Source organism: Canis lupus, chromosome 20 (genome assembly GCF_011100685.1).
Source record: "Canis lupus familiaris isolate Mischka breed German Shepherd chromosome 20, alternate assembly UU_Cfam_GSD_1.0, whole genome shotgun sequence".
NCBI classification, from domain to species: Eukaryota; Metazoa; Chordata; class Mammalia; order Carnivora; family Canidae; genus Canis; species Canis lupus.
The window spans coordinates 23577996-23598827 of NC_049241.1; the positions used below are offsets into that span (position 1 = coordinate 23577996).

General features: G+C 36.0%; 1 protein-coding gene across 1 annotated transcript in view; it reads right to left on the minus strand.

The window, feature by feature from the left end:
• The window catches only part of TAFA1 (TAFA chemokine like family member 1), a 495724-nt gene that overhangs the window by 323701 nt on the left and 151191 nt on the right, over positions 1–20832 (minus strand). The window lies entirely within an intron of this gene.

The following is a 20832-nucleotide window of genomic DNA, read 5'->3' on the forward strand; positions in this document are numbered from 1 at the left end:
GGTTGAGCTTTTGTGCTGACTTTCATCCCAGAGCACAACTTTACAGCAGAGTTATAAACCTCTAAATTGCTGATACAGCCTTAATTATTGCTACGCCGGTGACATCGTTCTAATGAACTCTTTGCTATTTTATGTGGCCTGGGAATCCCAGAAGGAGCATTGTCTAAATGTACAAACACAGTGGTCAGGGCTTAGTGGGATATTTTTGGAATGGATTATTAGTAGATGTGTGTTTATGTGTGTGTGTGTGTGTGTAGTTTTAGTGCAAATATGAATTATGTAAATTTTAATGTATATGAAATCACAACGGCAATAACATTTGCCATTACAAAGGACACTTGAAATAATATAAATCTTCCCAATTTAAAAACTTATCAAGATTAAAAAGGAGAAAAAGATCACTTATAAACTGTATTTATGTTTACATTATTTCCTCTATTGTCATCCACAGCAATAATTTGACTTTCAAACTGAAATACTAGCCACCACTTTTCAGTTCTGTGAAAACCAGTGCTTCTCAAAATGTAATGTGCTTATGAAGTACAATCCAGTTAAAATTTAGATTTTGATTTGGTATATCTGGAGTAGGGCCTTGGATTATGCATTTCTCACAAGCTGGTGGTCCATATCACTATTTATTCGGAATGGAATTTCTAAAAGAGATTTGGGTTACCACTGTACTGTTTTTATAACATTCAAAATCACTTTGAAAATATGTTGGGTAACAGATTCACACCCAGAAATATGTGTTTTCTTACAAGTTGGATATAGGATTTTTAAAAAATTAAAAATCTTGTAACTTGTTATCTAAACATCCTTTAACTATTCATTCTAGTGCTGTTTAAAAACAAAACAAAACAAAACAAAATGAAACAAAACAAAACAAAATGCCTCTAAAAAAAATCAATGACTTTGGCACTGAATGGGTAGCTTAAAAATACCATGAAGAAAGGCAAACAACCAATAGGACATACCATATTGTTAACTTAGGCAAAGAATACTCAGAAGTAAAGTTAATGCTGAGAAGACAAAAAGCAGCATGAAAACCAACATTGGTAGATTTACATATACCATTCTTTAAATGTTCTCTCAGGAAAAGGAGACTTGAATCCTAAAGTTTCTTAAATGTTTGAGGATTTCAAAGTATACTCTCTGCCTAAATACACAAACCCTATTATGTTTAAAATCTAGGTAAAAATAAAACAAGGAACCTCACAATATGCTATTTCTCTGGTTCTCTTTGTAAACTTGATGTCTTAAGATGACTGACTATGCTCTTTTGGAACATGAGGATATTGCATCCCCTTTCAGGAAAACCTTAGGAGTACAGTTGGCTCAAAAGCAATAATTCTAAAAGCCCATTTTAAGAAGTATCACATAGGAGATATTAGGCCACATCCTGTGACTACAGATTCCAATTTCTACTCTGAAAACAAAAGAAAACCAATAGACACATAAGACCACTATTAAACTTACAGGATTTACTCAAAATACGTATCTTTATTTCATTGTACTGGGAAACTTAAACGTCATTTGGCACAGGAAAGTGAAGAGGCCACTTAAGTGCCCTGTAGAAATGAATATACATTCTGTCATATTTATTAGATGAATTACATCTCTAACTTGAGAAAATACATATATTTCTATGTGTGGACTGCCACTCAAGTATTTGCAAAGTGGCTCTTGAATGACTTGTGTTATTTATAACTTTGACATGATATCAAATGAAATATTCATAATACAACAACACAGAGGGATGGGGAAGATGGCAGAGTAGGGAATCCTAAACTTACCTCATCCCTTGGACATACTGATGCCACCTCAGTGCAACTAATTCAGAAAATAACCCCTGGAATGATGGAAGAGACTTTCCTCTGCTAATCATAGGAAGGAGGACATATCAAAAAGAGTAGAAAGGGCAGAGATGCAGTTGGGCACAAAACTTCCAGGGTAACTAAGGACTGATGGAAGGGACATCACGTTCACAGAGAAGGGAGAGGAGTAGACTCCACACCAAGCATCCCAGACACAGGGGTCCTGTACTGAAAAGACAAGTTCTTCTAATATTTGGTTTGGAAAACCAGTAGAGTTTAACTTCATGAGTTTTTATAGCCAGTGGGGTTTAACTCTAAGTAGTTTAAAAATTGGTGAGCTTGGCTCTGGGAGAGCTGAAGGGCAACAGAAAATGGAGCCACCACCTTAAACATACATAACAATCCCACCAAGATATAGCATAGAAATAGTTTGGAAAGTATTTGGGGTTTACAGAAAGATTTATTTACTCATCTTAGAATATATTCTGGAGGAGCAGGGATCTTTATGAGACTTGTCCAAGAACAAAAGAGCTGGAGGAACCATTTCTCTGCCCAGCTTCCTGGCCTAGATCCTCAAACACCTCGCTTGCTAATACCACGTGCCCAGCCCCTGTGTTCTCCAGTGGACCTTCCCAACCAATCCATTCTGTTTGGTGGCAATCCATCCCAACTGGCTCCTACCTAGTCTCATCATGCAAGTAGCCCTGGCAGGGACTGCCACCACTCCAAAGTGAGTCCTGCCCTGAGGAGAAGATAATATAACCACACATCCCACTATACTTATAGTCCCAGCAGCTAAAAATTATAACTGGCACTACAGAGAGTGTGCCTTCCAATCAGCACATTTGCAGCTCCGGCAGGCATCTGGCCTGATTGCTGTCTCTCCCCACCAACAGAAGCCTCTTGGGACAAGGCAGGAAAAGCACCCTGTTGGTCAGTGTAACTGTAGCCCCAGTGGACAGACGAGGGGCAGACATCTAGTTTCTCTGTGGTTCCCCACCAACAGAAGTCTCTCAGGGGATAATACAGGGAGGACACCCTGCAGTTCAGTGCAACTGGAACATCAGGAAACAGGCTGAGAGTAGGCATCTGGTCTGACTATTGACACCATCCCACTATCACTTTATGATGACCCCAGAATGGCCCTTTAACAACAGAGAAACCACACCTAACCTAGAAAAGGCAAAGGTGCATTGCATTCAACTAGACTGAAGGCAAATGTGGCTCTGCCTAAAGAGCAGGGCACATGCAACCCACAAAGGAGACATCCCTGAAGCACCTGTCCCTGCTAAACAGCAGACATTGTGCCGCACCACAGGATCTCTTCTTCATAAGGCTGCTAGTTTTCATATCAGGAGACATCAATTACTATCCTAATACATAAAAACAAACATGGAGAGTTATTTAGACAAGATGAGGAGACAGAGGAATATGTCTCAAATGAAAGAACAGGACAAAACTACAGCAAAAGACCTAATGAAATGGAGATAAGTGATATACCTCATAAAGGATTCAAGGTAATGATCATAGATACCTACTGGACTTGAGAAAAGAGTGGACTATCTCAGACCTGCAACAAAGTGATAGAAAATATAAAACAACCAATCGGAAATGAGGAACTCAATAAGAAAAATAAAAAGTGCACAAGGGGAATCAATAGTAAATTAGAAGAGGCACAAAAACAGATCAGCAAGATGGATGATAGATTAATGAAAACCAACCAAACCAAAAAGCAAAAAAGGGAAATAAAGGACAAAAATGAGAATAGATGAGGAAACTCAGTAACATCATCAAGCATGACATTATCATTATAGGGATTACAGAAGAAGCAGAAGAGGGGAACAAAGGGACAAAAATTAATTTGAAGGAATAATAACTGAAAACTTCTCTAATCTGAGAAGGAAATATATATCCAGATCCAGGAGGCCCAGAGATTTCCCAACAAAATCAGTCCACACCAAGACACATAATAATTAAAATGGCAAAAAGTGATGATAGAATATTTTTAAAAAAGCAAAAGAACACAAAGGAAACCCCATAAGGCTCTCAGCTGATTTTTCAGCAACAACTTTGCAGGCCAGAAGAGAGTGGCATAATATATTCAAAGTGCTAAAAGAAAAAAAAAAAAACTGCACCCAAGAATACTCTACTCAGCAATGCTATCATTCAGGATAGGTGTAGAGATAAAAAGTTTTTCAGGAAAACAGAAGTTAAAGGAGTTTATCACCATCAAACCAATCTTATAAGAAATGTTCAAAAAAATTCTTTCAGTTAAGAGAAAAGGCCATAAGACAGAGTAAGAACATTAGGAAAGGGGAAAAAAGAGGCACCCAGGTGGTGCAGTCAGTGAAGCAACTGACTCTTGGTTTCAGCTCAGGTAGTGATCTCAGGGTCCTGAGATGGAGCCCCACAATGGGCTCTGCTCTGAGCATAGAATCTGCTCTCTATGGGTTTCTCTCTCCCTCTCCTTCTGCTCCTCCTCCATGCTCTCTCTCTTTCAAAATAATAAATCTTTCCTAAAAAGGAAAGGGAAAAAATTACAGCTACATACAAACATAATTAAAGTGTTAGATTAATCATTTATAAAACCAGTACAGAGGTTAAAGCACAAAAGCAGTAAAATCAATTATATCTATAAAAATCAGTTAAGGGAGTCACAAAAGTATGTAAAATATGGTATAATATACATAAAATGTGGGAGGGGAATAAAAAGTATTGCTTTCATATAGGGCTCAAACTTAAGTGATTATCAACTTAATATAGACTGCTATATGCATAAAATATTACACATGGTATCTGATGATATCCACAAATCAAAAATCTGTAAGAGATATGCAAAAAATAAAGAGGAAGGAATCCAAGGATATCACTAAAGAAAGCAAACAAACTACAAAAGAAGAGAGCAAGAGAAGAAAGGAGCAGAGAATAACTATAAAAGCCACCATAAGCAAATAACACAATGGCAATAATTACATATCTACTAGTCATTACTTTTAAAGTTACTGGACTAAATGCTCCAATCAAAACACATAGGGTGGCTGAATGGATAAAAATGCAAGACCTATTTATATGCTGCCTACAAGGGACTCACATAAGAGCTAAAGTGAAAGATTGAAAGTGAAATAATGGAAAAACATTTATCATGCAAATGGAAAGGAAAAAGGAAGTTGATGTAGCAATACTTTTATTAGACAAAATAGATTTTAAAGCAAAGACTGTAGCAAAAAACAAAGAAGGACACTACCTAATGAAAAAGGGCAACAAACAAGAGAATATAACAACTGCAGATATTCATGCATCCAAAATGGGAGCACCGAATACATAAGCCAACTATTAAGAGACATAAAGGAAGAGACTGACATAATATAATAATAGTAGGGACCTTTACACACTCTACTTACATCCATGGATAGATCATCCAGACAGAAAGTGAACAAGAAAACAGTGGTTTTGAATGACACATAGGAGCAGATGGACCTAACAGATATATTCAGAACATTCCATCCTAAAACAGCAAAATACATATTCAAGTGTACATTGAACATTCTCTAGAATAGATCACATGTTAGAATACAAAACAAGTTCTTGATATATTAAGAATGAAATCATATCACATATAGTTTTTGACTCCAACATTATAAAACTAGAAATTCAATCACCAGAAAAAAATCTGGAAAGCACACAAACACAGGGGGGTCAAATAACATGATGAACTGATCAATTGAGATATCATAGAAACAAATGTAAATGAAAATACAACAGTCCAAAATCTTTGGAATACAGCAAAAGTGGTTCTGAAAGGTGAGATTATAGCAAGATAGGCTTATCTCAAGAAGAAAAATCTTAAATAAAACCCAATCTTATAAACAAAGAAGCTGGAAAAAGAACCAACAAAGCTCAAACCAGTAGAAGTAAAGTCTATGGTAGAAATAAATGAAATAGAGACAGAAAGAAAGAAAGAAAGAAAGAAAGAAAGAAAGAAAGAAAGAAAGAAAGAAAGACAAAGAAACAAGAAAGAAACAAAGAAGGAGAAAAGAAAAGAAACAGATCAATGAAACCAGGACCTGGTTCCTTGAAATATCAACAAAACTGATAAGCCGTTAGCCAAACTCATCATAAAAGAAGATAAAGAACTCAAAATCAGAAGTGAAGGAGGACAAGTAATAACCAACACCACAGAAATTATTTAGAATTATGAGAATATTATAAAAATTATAATATAGACAACCTAGAAGGAATGAATAAATTCCTATAACATATAACCTTATAAAACTAAATGAGGAAGAAATTGAAAATTTGAACAAACTGATTGCTAGCAATGACATTAAATTAGTAATAAAATAACTCCCAACAAACAAGACTACAAGACTAGATGACTTCCCAGGTGAATTCTATCAAACATTTAAGGAAGAGTTAATACTCATTCTTCAACTATTCTAAAAGAAAAAGAGGAAGGAAACTCTCAAATTCATTCTATAAGGTGAGCATTACCCTGATACCAAAACCAGAAAAAGATACTGTGAAAAAGAGAACTACAGGCCAGTATCTCTGATGAACATAGATATAAAAATCCTCAACAAAATATCAGCAAGACAAATCCAACAATATATGTTAAAAAATCACTTACTACAGTCAAACAGGATTTATTCCAGGAATGGAAGGGTGGTTCAATATCCACAAATCTATCAATGTTATGCATCACATTAACTAGAGAAAGGATAAAAGATTTATGATCATTTCAGTAGATTTTTTAAAAAATGAATTTGATAAAGTACATTCATTCATGATAAAAAAGACTCTCAATAATGTGGGGTTAGAGAGAACATACATCAATATAATATAGGCCATATATGAAAAACCCACAGCTAACATAACACTCAATGGCAAATAACTGAGAGTCTTCCTATAAGATCAGGTACAAGATAAGGATGTCCACTCGCGCTGCTTTTATTCAATATAGCACTGGAAGTCCTAGATTTATAATTGAACCAAAAATAATAATGTACCAGGAATAAATTTAACCAAGGAAAGGTCTATACTCTCAAATCTACAAAATGTTGGTGAAAGAAATTGAAGATGATGCAAACAAATGGAAAGATACTCCATGTTCAGGGATTGGAAGAACTGGTTTTGTTAAAACATCCATGCTACCAAAAGCAATGTGCAGATTTAATGTAGTATCTCTACCCAAATGCCAACATTTTCCACAGAACCAGAACAAATAATCCCAAAATTGGTATGGAACCACAAAAGATCACAGATAATCAAAATAATCTTAAGAACAAAGCTGGAGGTATTACAATCCCAGATTTCAAGACATACTACAAAACTCTAATGATCAAAATGGTATGGTACTATTACAAAAATGGGACACATACATCAATGGAACTTAATAGAGTCCAGAAATGAGCCTACATGCTATGGTCAATTAAGGAAGAAAGAGAATAGGAAAAAGACAATCTCTTCAACAAATGGTGCTGGGAAAACTGATTGTTGTATGCAAAAAAAAGGACACTGGCCACAGAAATAAACTCAAAATGGATTTAAAATGAGACCTGAAACCACATAATTCTTAGAAGAACACATAAGGAGTGATCTCTTTGACATCAGCCATAGAAACTTTTTTTAAGGTATATCTCCTTTGACAAGGGAAACAAAAGAAAAATTGAACTATTGGGACTATATTAAAATAAAAAGATTTTGCACAGTGAAGAAAACCACCAAAAAACTCAAAAGGCAATCTATTGAATGGGAGAAGGTATTTATAAATGATATATTCTATAAAGGATTGATATCCAAAATATATGAAAAACTTAAAATTTACATTGATGAGTGAAAAATGTACAGAATTGTTGAATCATTATAATTAAACTAATACAACGCTGCATCTTAACTATACTTGAATAAAACAAATAATACAGCAACATATAGCCTAACTGGAAATATATGCACTCAATGTTTGTGGCACCTCGGATAGAATATTGTCTACCCTCACATTCAGTGTAATTTTATTGGGGAAAGGAGGAATGCAGGGGTTTCAAGGAAAATATTTAAAAGACACAGAGAACTGTATTTAAATGGAAATTCCTATATAGAGCCTTTAAAGTGATACAGCTAAAAACATTTCTGAAACATTTAGTCTGCGGAGTTTTAAACTTTTTAGCCAAGCAAAACATTATACAATATATTTGATCTTGTTGGGGTCCCTCTACTCTCTTGGACTCTCATATTTCTTCCAGCATGAGCTATATTTTACATTCCTGAAGACATTGCCCTGAGGTAGCCTGTTCAACCTATGCTCTAATTTGAACCCTATATATTACTCCAGAACTATAAAATTGTCAAATAGCACACATACACTTGCAGTCAGAACCTGAACTAGAATTTGGCTAGGTTCTCCTTATTCTTGGTCCACAGCAGTGTGCTACCATGATATTGTATTGCCCCAATTGATAGGGCTGTTAGATATCTCTACTGAGAATTTTAAAAAACATTTTATTTATTTATGAGACACACACACACACACAGACAGAGACAGAGAGAGAGGCAGAGATGTAGGCAGAGGAAGAAACAGGTTCCCCATGGGGAACCCGATGTAGGACTCCATCCCAGGACCCTGGGACCATGATCCAAGTCAAAGGCAGAAGCTCAACCACTGAGCCCCCAGGTGCCCCTCCCTACTGAGAGTTTAAGGTGAATATGTTTCTCAATGCACACATCTGGACAATGATTTCCTGGTTTTGTGCCGGTTCATGATTTAAGACTGCTTCCTTTAACCCAAATTACTATAGTTTTAATGACATATTACTTAAGAATTCAAAAGATTTTTCTTTTTTTAAGTATATTATAGCTTTATTAAAATATAATACCATAAATTCACACTTTTAATTTTAAAATTCAGTAGCATTTAGTATATTCACAGAGTTGTACAAACATCACTGCTACCTAATCCTAGAACATATCGCCACCTTGATAAAAAACCCCATAAAAATTAGTGTAGCAGTCATCCCTTATTTCTCCCTACCTCCAAGTCCTGGAAACTACTAATCTATTTTCTTTCTCTATCGGTTTGCCTATTCTAGACATTTCATAAAATTGAAACATACATTATATGGCATTTTTGACAAGCTATGTTCATTTAACATAATGTTTTCAATGTTCAAGCATGTGGCAGCCCTCCATTCCTTTTTATGGTCAAATAATATTTCTTTTTAATATATCAATCACATTATATTTAATTGTCCAGTTGATGGACATTTGTGTTGCTCTTGGCTACTATGAGTAATGGTGCTATAAATAGTTGTGTACTGGATTTGGAGTGGATGTGGTTTCAATCTTCTTGGGCATTAACTAGGAGTTGGGTTACATGGTAACATTACGTGTAGCATTTCAGAGGGCAGTCCAAGAGGGTTGCATAGGAAGACCTGAACTCACTTGCTCCCACAAACAGCTAATTTGAACCTACATATAGAGTGATTCCCCCTGAAGCACAACTGAGAGCTATTTCAACAGTTTCTGCACAATGAGTGATAGAGAGTCCACATAGTGAAGGGTAGGACAGAGTGAAACATGATAATTGGAACTCCATCCCCAGTGCCACAACCTGCAATAGGGAGGGATATCCCTGAGAGGCCTGAATACAGACTTACCTACCCTGGGGGACAGGTGGAAAAAAAGGCAGGTTAAAGGGCAACTAGACTATAAGAAAAGGAAATCTATTTACTCACCCTAGAGAATGTGACAGAGACTAGCTAACTGCTGGAACTCTCTTTGGAGTCAGAGGCACTGAAGAGCACCATTTTACAGCCCTCTCAGCTGTCCCTCCAAAGTAGCCTGGTATGCCACACCCTGGAACCCTCTCATTCATGCCTAAACCAGTTCCAGCTGTCTCACTAGGGCAGCCACAGAAGACACACCTCAGGAAACTCCTCTCTCATGTCCACCTCTAGGCCCAGCCATCCTGCAAAGGCAGCCCTGGTATGGACATCCCAAGGCCTCCTGAGGTCAATGACCACTAGAGTTTCAGCCACCAATTAAGAAAGCCCTGGCACAGTGTGATCCAGTCACCCACCAGGGCAGCCCCAGTGCAGCATGCCAAGAGACCACATCAACTTGTACCCACTTTAGCTCTAGCTTGTCTTGTAAGACAACTTGACCCCAGTGAAGTATGTTTCAGGTTCACCCAGCCCCTGTCCATTCCAGTTCCACCTATCTCATGAGGGTGGATCCAGCAAAAGGAGACCCAGGAACCCCAGCCTTGGCCCATTTCAGCTCTTGCTATCCTGCCAGAATAAGCTCCAGCTGACCCACTAGGTTGTCCTCAATGCAATGCATCCTGGGATTTCCCCAGCCTACACACGCTCTAGCTCTAGCCTGCCCTTAAAACCCCAATGAACATGGTTTATGTGAGGATACTCTTAAACAAGATCTCTCCTTCTAGACTGGGAGAGGTAGACTGGGAGAGGAGAGGAATATGTTCTCCAGAAACAAGATAAAAGCCCAGGAGTGTGGGAAAACTAATGAAATGCAGTTAAGAGTTCAAAGTAATGGTCATAAAGATGCTCACTAAACTTGGAAAAAGAATTAGAGGAACACAGTGAGTGAGAACTCCAACAAAGAGTTAGAAAATATAAAAATGAACCAACCAGAAAACAGTAACTGCAATGAAAAATACACCAGAGGGAATCAACAGATTAGATGACACATAAAAATGTATTGGCAATCTGGAAGACAAAACAGTGGAATTTTCTCAGTTAGGACTACAAAAGGAGCAAAAAAGTATTAAAACTGAGGAAATTTTTAAAAAACCTCCAAGACAACATCTAGCATACGAACATTCACATTGTAAAGGTTCTAGAAAGAGAAGAGAAAGTGAAAGGGGCAGAAAATTTATTTTAAAAATTACTGAAATGTCCCTAACCTTGGGAAGGAAACAGTCATCCAGGTCCAGAAAGCTCAGAATATCTCAAATAAGATGAACCCAAAGAGATTCATACCAAGGTATAATAAAAATGGCTTGGGATCCCTGGGTGGCTCAGTGGTTGAGTACCTGCCTTCCACCCAGGGTGTGATCCTGGAGTCCCAGGATCAAGTCCTGCATCAGGCTCCCTACATGGAGCCTTCTCCCTCTGCCTGTGTCTCTGCCTCTCTGTGTGTGTGTGTCTCTCAAAAAGAAATAAATGAAATCTTTAAAAAAATAAATAAATAAAAATGGCAGAAGTTAAATGAGAATCTGAAAAGCAGCAAGAGAAAAACAGAGTTATGTACAAGGGACACCCTGTAAGATTATCAGCTGATTTTTTTTAGCAAAACTTTGTAGATTAAAAGAGAATGGCAGGATATATTTAAAGTGCTAAAAGAGAAAAACTTATATCAAAGAATATTTTACACAGCAATATAATCATTCACAACTGAAGGACAGATAAAGAGTTTCCCAGGCAAAAACTAAAGGAGCTCATCACCACTAAACAGGCATGGCCAGAAATGTTAAAGGGTCTTCCTGAAGTGAAAAAGAAAAGGCCAAAATTAGAAATAAGAAAATACATTAAAGAAAAAAAAATCTCAATACTAAGGGTCAATATATAGTAAATGCAGTGAATTAGCCACTGTAAAAGTTGATATGAAGGTTAAAAGACAAAAATAGTAAAACAACTCTATTTACATTAAGTAATATGTGAATATACCAAATATAAAGATGCAAAATATAAGATCAATAGCATAAAGATGTGTATGTTTGCATTTGTGTGTATGTGTGTGTAAACAGTAAAGTGTAGTATTTTTAGAATGTATTTGAACTTAAGTGGCTATAAGCTTAAAATAGACTGCTATATATATAGGTCAATATATATGAACCTCATGGTAACCACAAACCAAAAATCTACAACAGATACACACAAAGTAAAGAGAAAGGAACTTAAACATAACACTAAAGAAAACCACCAAAGCACAGAAGAAGAGATCAACAGAAGAGCTGAAAACTCCAAAAACAACCAGAAAACAAGTAACAAAACAGCAATAAGTACATACCTATTAATAGTTACTTTCAATGGAAAAGGAAAAAAATGCCCCAGTTGAAAGTTTGGCTAATCGGAGAAGGTCAATCATCATATGGTTTCACTCATATGGAGAATATAAGAAATAGTGAAAGGGATTATAAGGGAAAGGAGGAGGACCAAGTGGGAAAAATTAGAGAGGGAGACAAACTATGAGAGACTGCTAACTCTGGGAAACAAAGGTTGTAGAAGGGGAGGTGAGTGGGGAGTTGGGGTAACTGGATGACAGCACTGAGGAGGGCACTTGATGGGATGAGCACTGAGTGTTACACTATACGTTGGCAAATCAAACTTCAATAAAGACAGATGGGAAAAAAAGTTTGGCTGAATGGATCAACAAACAAACAAGATCCAACTATATACTGTCTGCTGTTTAAAAGAGACTCATTCCAGATCTAAAGAATATACCGCCTGAGAGTAGAGATGAATAAGTATATTCCATGCAAACAAAAATAAAAGGAAAGCTACAGTTGTAATACTTGTATCAGATGAAATAGACTTTGAAACAAAGACGGGGGACAAAAGACAAAAGAGAACATTACAAATAATAAAGGGACAAGTTCAAGAAAAAGAACACATTTGTAAATATTTTTATATCCAATATATAAGCACCTAAACATAGAAGAAAATATTAACAGACATTAAGGAAAAAAATTACAGTAAGACAAGGATACTATTGGATTTTAATACCCCACTTAATATCAGTGGATAGATTATCCAGTAAGAAAAAAAAAAAACCACTAACCTTTACACATTAGACCAGATGGACTTAATATATACAGAACATTTTATTCCAAAACTGCAGAATACTCATTTCTTTCAGGTACACATGGAACTTTCTCCAGGATAGATCACACGTTAGGCTACAAAACAAATCTCAAGGGCAGCCCGGGTGGCTCAGCGGTTTAGTACCACCTTTAGCCCAGGGCATGATCCTGGAGACCCGGGATTGAGTCCCACGTTGGGCTCCCTGCATGGAGCCTGCTCCATGCCTGCCTGTGCCTGTTCCTCTCTCTCTCTGTCTCTCATGAATAAGTAAATAAAATCTTTTAAAAATCTCAATAAATTCAAGAAGACTGAAATCTCATCAAGCATCTTGTCCAACCACAATGGTTTGAAAATAGACATCAATCACAAGAAGAAAATTAGAAAATGTGTGGAGATGAAATAACACACTACTAAACAACCAAGGGTGAATGAATAAATCACAGAGTAAATCACAAAATACTTTAAGACAAATAAAAATGAAAACACAACTTTCCAAAATCTGTAGGATGCAGCATTCTGAAAACTATAAGACTTTGATGAAAGAAATTAAAAACAACACAAATGGAAAAATAAACCATGCTCATGAACTGGAAGAATATTTTTTTTAAAGATTTTATTTATTTATTTGAGAGAGGGAGAGCACAGAGGGAAAGTCTGAGGGAGAAGCAGACTCCTCACTGAGCAGAGAACCCAAAGTGGGGCTCAATCCAGGGCCCTCATATCATGACCTGAGCTGAGGGGACACATTTAACTGGCCTAAACCACCCAGGTGCCTCTGGAAGAATATTTTTAAAGTGTAGATACTACCCCAAACAATCTATATATTCAGTGCAACTCTTATCAAAATACCAGTGACATATTTAACAAACCTAGAACAAATAATTATAAAATTTATATGGAATCACAAAAGTCCCTGAGCAAGCCAAATCAATCTTGAGAAAGAAGAACAAAGGGGGAGGCATCATGCCCCTTGATTTCAAACTATACTACAAGCTAAAGCAATCAAAATAGTACCATACTGATATGAAAACAAACACAAAGATCAAAGAAATAGAGAGCCCAGAAATAAAGACACTAGATAGCTACATGCAAAAAGAATGAAACTGGACTACTATCATACACTGTATACAAAAATAAATTCAAAAGGGGATAAAAACTTGAATATACAACCTGAAACCATAAACTCCTTAAAGAAAACATATGTAGTAAGCTCTTTGACATTAGCCTTAGCAGTATTTTTTTGGACCTTTCCTCAGGCAGTGGCAACAAAAGCTAATGTAAACAAGTGGGATTATATCTAACTAAAAGGCTACTGCACACAAAAGAAAACCAACAAAAACATACTAAACAGGAAAGATATTTGCAAATCATATATATAATAAGACGTTAATGTCCAAAATACATAAAGAAACTACACAACTTATCAAAATCACAACCTGGATTACAATATGGACAGAGGACTTGAATACACATTTTTCCAAAGACATGCGGATGGCCAACACGTATGTCAGGACACGCTCAACATCACTAATTATCAAGGAAATGCAAATCAAAGCTATGATGTGATATTAGCTCATACCCATCAGATGAACTATTATCAAAAAGACAAATAATATGTTGGTGATGATGTAGAGAAAAGGGAAATCTCATCCACTGTTGGTGAGAATGCAAGTTGGTGCAGGCACTATGGAAAAAAGCAGGGATTGTCTTTAAAAAATTAAAAATAGAACTACAGTATATTCAGCAGTTCCAATTGTGGGTTTTTTACCCAAAGAAAACAAAAATATTAATTTAGAGAGATATATGCACCCCTATGTTCATTACAGCATTATTTATAATAGCCAAAATATGGTAACAACCTGAATGTCCATCAAAAGATGGATGGATAAAGAAGGTGCAGTATACATATATGCAAGGAAATATTACTCAGCCATAAAAAATGCAACCTTGCAGGGCACCTGGGTGACTCAGTCAGTTAAGCATCTGTGTCAGCTCAAGTCATGATCCTAGGATCCTGGGATGGAGCCCTGCATTGGGCTTCCTGCTCATCTGGGAGTCTTCTTCTCCCTCTGCCCCTCCCCTTACTCATGCTCATGTTCATTCTCTTTCTCTTTCTGAAATAAATAGAATCTTTTTAAAAATGCGATCTTGCTATATGCAATAAAATGGATGAACCTAGAGTGTATTATCCTAAGTGAAATAAGTCAGACAAAAATACTATATGATTTCACTTATATATGGAATCTAGCAAAAATAAAACAGAAATAGACTCATAGGTGCAAGATACGAACTTAGTGACCAGAGTGGGGAGGGGTTGGGGAGGTGGGCAAAATAGGTGAGGAGAATTAAGAGGTACATTCTCAGAGTTATAAAATAAATAAGTCATGGGGATGTTAATGTACAACACAGGGAATATAGTCAGTAATATTGTCGTAGCTTTGTATGGTGACAGGTAGTAATTAGAGTCATTTTGGTGATCATTTTATAAAGTATAAAAATACCAAATTATTTTGATGTACACTGGAAAGAATATTGTATGTCAAAAATACTTCAATAATGATAACTTTTTCCAAGGAATTGCCCAATTATTGTCCTAAGTGTCTGTACCATTTTACAATTCAACCAGCAATGTATAGGTGTATAAGGGTTCCTGTTTTTCCATATCCTTTCCAATTCTTTTCTCATTTTTGTAAAGAGCTCATTTATTTATTTGAGAGAGCAAGGGGAGAAGCAGAGGAAGAAAGACAAGCAGACTCCATGCTGAGGATGGGCCCTGATGCAGGGCTTGATCCTATGACCCTGAGATCATGACCTGAGCAGAAGTCAAATACTTAACCAACTAAGCCATCCAGGCTCCCCATTGCTATTGTCATTCTTTTTATTTTAATCAACCTAATGGGTGTGAAATGGCATTTCATTATTACAATCATTTCTATTTCTCGGATTACTAATTATTTTGGCAACTGAAATTTTTTAAAAAGATTTTATTTATTTATGAGAGACATAGAGAAAGAGAGAGAGGCAGAGACACAGGCAGAGGGAGAAGGAGGCTCCATGCAGGGAGCCTGATGTGGGACTCGATCCTGGGACTCCAGGATCATACCCTGGGCCAAAGGCAAGGGCTAAACCACTGAGCCACCCAGGGATCCCCAAATTACTAATTATTTTGAATGTCTTTCTATGTGCTTATTTTCCATTTGTAAATCTTCTTTGGAGAAATGTTTATTCAAATTCTTTGCCCATTTAAAAAAATGTATTGTTGAGTTATGAGAGTTGTTTTTATATAATCTAGACACTAGACATTTATCAAGTATGCAATTTGAAAATACTTTCACCCACTCCAGATTTATATTTTCACTTCTTGATGGTGTCCCTTGAAACACAAGCTTATTGATAACAGTGACACTTGATAAAATCAAATTCAACTTTTCTTCTTTTATTATTTCTGCATTTTGTGTCATATCTGTTAAACTATTGCCTGATACAAGATCACAAATATTTACTTCCATATTCTTCAAACTATTTTATAGTTTTAGCTATTATATTTAGTTCTGTAATCCATTATAAATTATTTTTCACATGTTGTGAGGTAGGGGTCTGACTTCATTTTTTGCGTGAAGCTATCCAGATGGTGAAAAGACCATTGTTTCATCAATGACTTGGGTTGGCACCCCTGTGTCAACCAAAATCAATTAACTGTAATCTTAGAGTTATTTCTGGATTCTCATTACTATTGCATACAGACACACACACACAAGATAGATATATATACATATAGCTTAAGAATTAAAATTACATCTGATATATATGTGTGTATATATATATTATTTATATGTGTGTATGTGTATTATTAATATATATGTGTATATATATTATTAATATATATATATATATAATAATTTCCATCCTTATGCCAGAAACACAGGATCCTGTTTTTGCTATTCTGGGTCCTTTGCACTTCCATATGAATTTTAGAATCAGCTTTTCAAAATGTAAAAAATGTAGCTGGAATTTTGACCAACTACAATGACTCTGTAGATCAATTTGGAAAGTATTTTCATCTTCACATTAGTTCAATCATGACCATATGATTTTTTAAATTAACTTTGACATTTAACTTTTTTCAACAGTTTTATAATTTTCAGTGTACAGGTCTTGCACTTCAAGTTTATTCCTAAGTAAAATAATTATTTTTGTTGCTAATGTAAATTTAATTGCTTTCTTAATTTTGAGAGTTCATTGCTAGTATATAAAAATACAATAGACTTTTTAAAATATTGACCTTGTGTGCTAGAATTTTGTCAAATACAATTATTAGTTCTAACAATATTTTATTAGTTCTAATAGATTTTTATTGTACTCCATAGGATTTTCTATATCAAGATCATGGCATCAGGGATCCCTGGGTGGCGCAGCGGTTTAGCGCCTGCCTTTGGCCCAGGGCGCGATCCTGGAGACCCGGGATCGAATCCCACGTCGGGCTCCCGGTGCATGGAGCCTGCTTCTCCCTCTGCCTGTGTCTCTGCCTCTCTCTCTCTCTCTCTGTGACTATCATAAATAAATAAAAATTAAAAAAAAAAAAAAAAAGATCATGGCATCAGCAGAGATAGTTTTACCTCTTCATGCCCAATCTGGATACATGTATTTCCTTTCCTTGCGTAATTAATGTGTCTAGAACCTCCAGAACAATTGTTGAATAGAAGTAGTAAGAATAGACATCCTTCTCTTATTCCTGATCTTAGAGGAGAAAGCATTCAGTCTTTGACCATTATGTGTGCTATTGGCTGTGGGATTTTTGCAGACATACTTTATTAGGTTTAGAAGGTTGCTTTATGTTCCTACTTTGTTGATTGGTTTTAGAAAGGGTATTGACTTTTGTCATTTATTTTTTCTGCATCTACTGAGATGATCATACATTGTCCTTTAATCTATTAATATGGTATATTTCATATGTTAAATCAAATTTGCATCCTAGGGAAACATTCTACTTTGTGATGGAGTATAATTCTTCCCATATATTTCTGGATTCTGCTTACTAGTATTTTATCTGAGGATATGTCTATATTTGTAAGGGATATTGAGATTTGTGTGGTTTGGGTATCAGAATGCTACTGGATTCTTACAACAAGCTGAGAAACATTATCTACTTTTTAGAAGCCTTCACGAATCACTTTTTTTAATATATTTATTTTTAAGATTTTGTAGATCACCAGTGAAACCATGTAGGCCTGGACTTTTCTTTGGGGAAAATATTTGAGTACTAATTTAAAACATGTACTTGTTATAGGGATATTCATATTTTATAATTCTTCAGTCAGTTTCAGTAGTTTGTGTCTTTCTAGAAATTTGTTCATATTATGCAAATTATCTAATTTGCTTACAATTATTCATATTATTTTCTCATTATTCTTTTCATTTCTATAATATCATTAGTGATATCTCCTCCCTCCCTGTTTCATGATTGTAGCAATTTGAGATTTGAGTCTTCTCTTTTCTCTTGGACAATCTAGGTAAAATTTTGTCACTTTGTTGAGTTTTCAAAGAACAAGGTTTTGTTGATTTTCTTCCATGTCTATTTTCCACTTCATTTATTTCTACTGTAATCTTTCTTTCTTCTACTTACTTGAGGTTTAACTTTCACTCATATTGCTTTTTTTTTTTTTTAATATGGGATGCTTCACAGATTTGCATGTCATTCTAGTACAGGGGTCAAGCCAATCTCTGTATCATTCTAATATATGTGCTGTATTCTAATCTAGTATATGTGATTTAGTATCAGTGTTTTTTTTCCCTTGACCTCTAACTACTCATGAATATGTTGCTTAATTTTCACATATTTGTGGATTTGCCAAATTTCTTTCTGTTACTGATTTCTAACTTTATCATCTTATGGTTGGAGAATAAACTTAGGAATCTGATCCTTTCAAGTTTATCAAGGTTTGTTTTATGGACTTATGTATAGTTTATCCTGGAGAATGTATCACATGTACTTGGGAGAAGAATGTACATTTTATTTGTTGGTTGGAATGTTGTATAAATGCTCATTAAATCTACTTGGTTTACAGCATTTTTTTTAAGTTTTCTATTTCCTTATTGATCTATCCATTATTAATAAAGTGGTATTGAAGATTGAAGTCTCTATTATTATTGAATTATCCATTTCTTCCTTTGATTACATCATCCTACCACTTCCTAGGCTTTGTGATTTCTTTTGTCATTAATTTATTTTGCCTGGGGTGGGGGGTGAGGGGCAGAGGGAATGAGAATCTCAAGCAGACTCCCTGCTGAGTGCAAACCCTGATGAGGGCCTTGATCTCACATCCTTGAGATCATGATTTGAGCCAAAATCAATAGTCAGATTCTCAACCAACTGAGCTACCCAGGAACCCTTAGGTTTCACGGTTTCTGCAAAGTGATGTTAAATGTTATAAGAAGGCTTGTACATGATGAGTTGTTTTCTTTGCTGCTTTCAAGATTTATTCTGTCTTTGGATAATTTGACCACATGTGTAGGTATGTGTCTTTTTCTATTTATCCTCCTTGGAATTCATTGAAGAACTTGAATGTACTAATTGATGTTTTTTAACCAAATTTAAAAATCTTCAGGGCATCATTTTTTTCAAATACTTTTTTTCTCCTTTCCTTTTCTTGACTCATTTATCTGTATATTCGTACATATGATGGGGTACCCACAGACTGAGGCTCTGTTCCCTTTTCTTCATTCTTTTTTAAGCTGTTCAGACTGGACTATTTAAATTGACTTATATTCAAGTTTTGTTTGTTCTTTCTTCTGCCATATCAGTTATGTTGTTGATTCTCTCTAATGAATTTTATTATTATTTTTTTTTGGAGAGGGGAGGGACAGAAGGAGAGAGGAAGGGAGGGACAGAGGAGAGGGAGGGAGGGAAGGATAGAGGAGAGAGGGAGGGAAGGACAGGAGAGAGAGAGAGGGAGGGACAGAAGGAGAGAGGGAAGGAGGGAGGGACAGAAGGAGAGAGGGAGGGAGGGACAGAAGGAGAGAGAGAGAGAGAGAGACAGACAGAGCATCTTAAGCAAACTCCATGTCCAGAGTGGAGCCCAACAAGGGGCTCTATCTCACAATCCTGAGATCATGACCTGAGCCAAAATTAGGAGTCACTCAACCATCTGAGCCACCCAGGAAAGTTCCCCCCTCCCAGTGAATTTTTAATTTCACTTGTTCTACTTTTCAAATGAACAATTTCTGGGATCCCTGGGTGGCGCAGCGGTTTGGCGCCTGCCTTTGGCCCAGGGCGCGATCCTGGAGACCCAGGATCGAATCCCACATCAGGCTCCCGGTGCATGGAGCCTGCTTCTCCCTCTGCCTGTGTCTCTGCCTCTCTCTCTCTCTCTCTGTGACTATCATAAATAAGTAAAAATTAAAAAAAAAAAATTTAAAAAAAAAAAAAAAAACAAATGAACAATTTCTAATTGTATCTTTCTTTTATAAGGTCTCTTTGACAATTCAGTGAAACATTTTTCTCACTTTTCACTAATTCTTTAGACATGATATCATTAAACACTTCTAATTTAGTTCATTAAGTGTTTCTAATGGCTTATTTACAATCTTTGTCTACTAAGCCCAACATTTGTGCTTCCTCTGAGGTAGTTTCTATTGACTGGCTCTCTTCCAGGGTACGGGTTACAATTTCCTATTTTTTGTAACTTGTCATTTTAAATATATAATTTGGCAACTCTGAAAAGCATGTCCTCCCTGACTCCATATTACTTTCCTTTTGCTACTGAAACAAATTACCACAAGTTTAGTGGTTCAAACTATGCAGATTTATTATTTTACAGTGTGCAGGTCATAAGTCCAAAATGGGTCTCACCAGGCTAAAACCAAGGTATTAGAAGGACGACATTCCTTTCTGGAGGCTTTGTGATAGACGGTTTTCTTTCCTTTCATTTTTTTCCAGCTTCTAGAACTGCCTACATTCTTTTACTCATAGGCCTATCACCTCTTCAAGATTATTAGTAGCTCTGAATCTTTTCCACATTTTATCCCTCTGACACTAATTATTCTTCCTCCCTCTTCCACATTCAAAGAACCTTTAAATTGAGACCACCTAGATAATTCAAGATAATCTCTTCAAAGCCAGCTGTTGGCTAATTCAACAATCCTTGCCAGATCTCACAACTTTTGATGATGAGAACATCTATATCTTTGCGGAGGGGGCA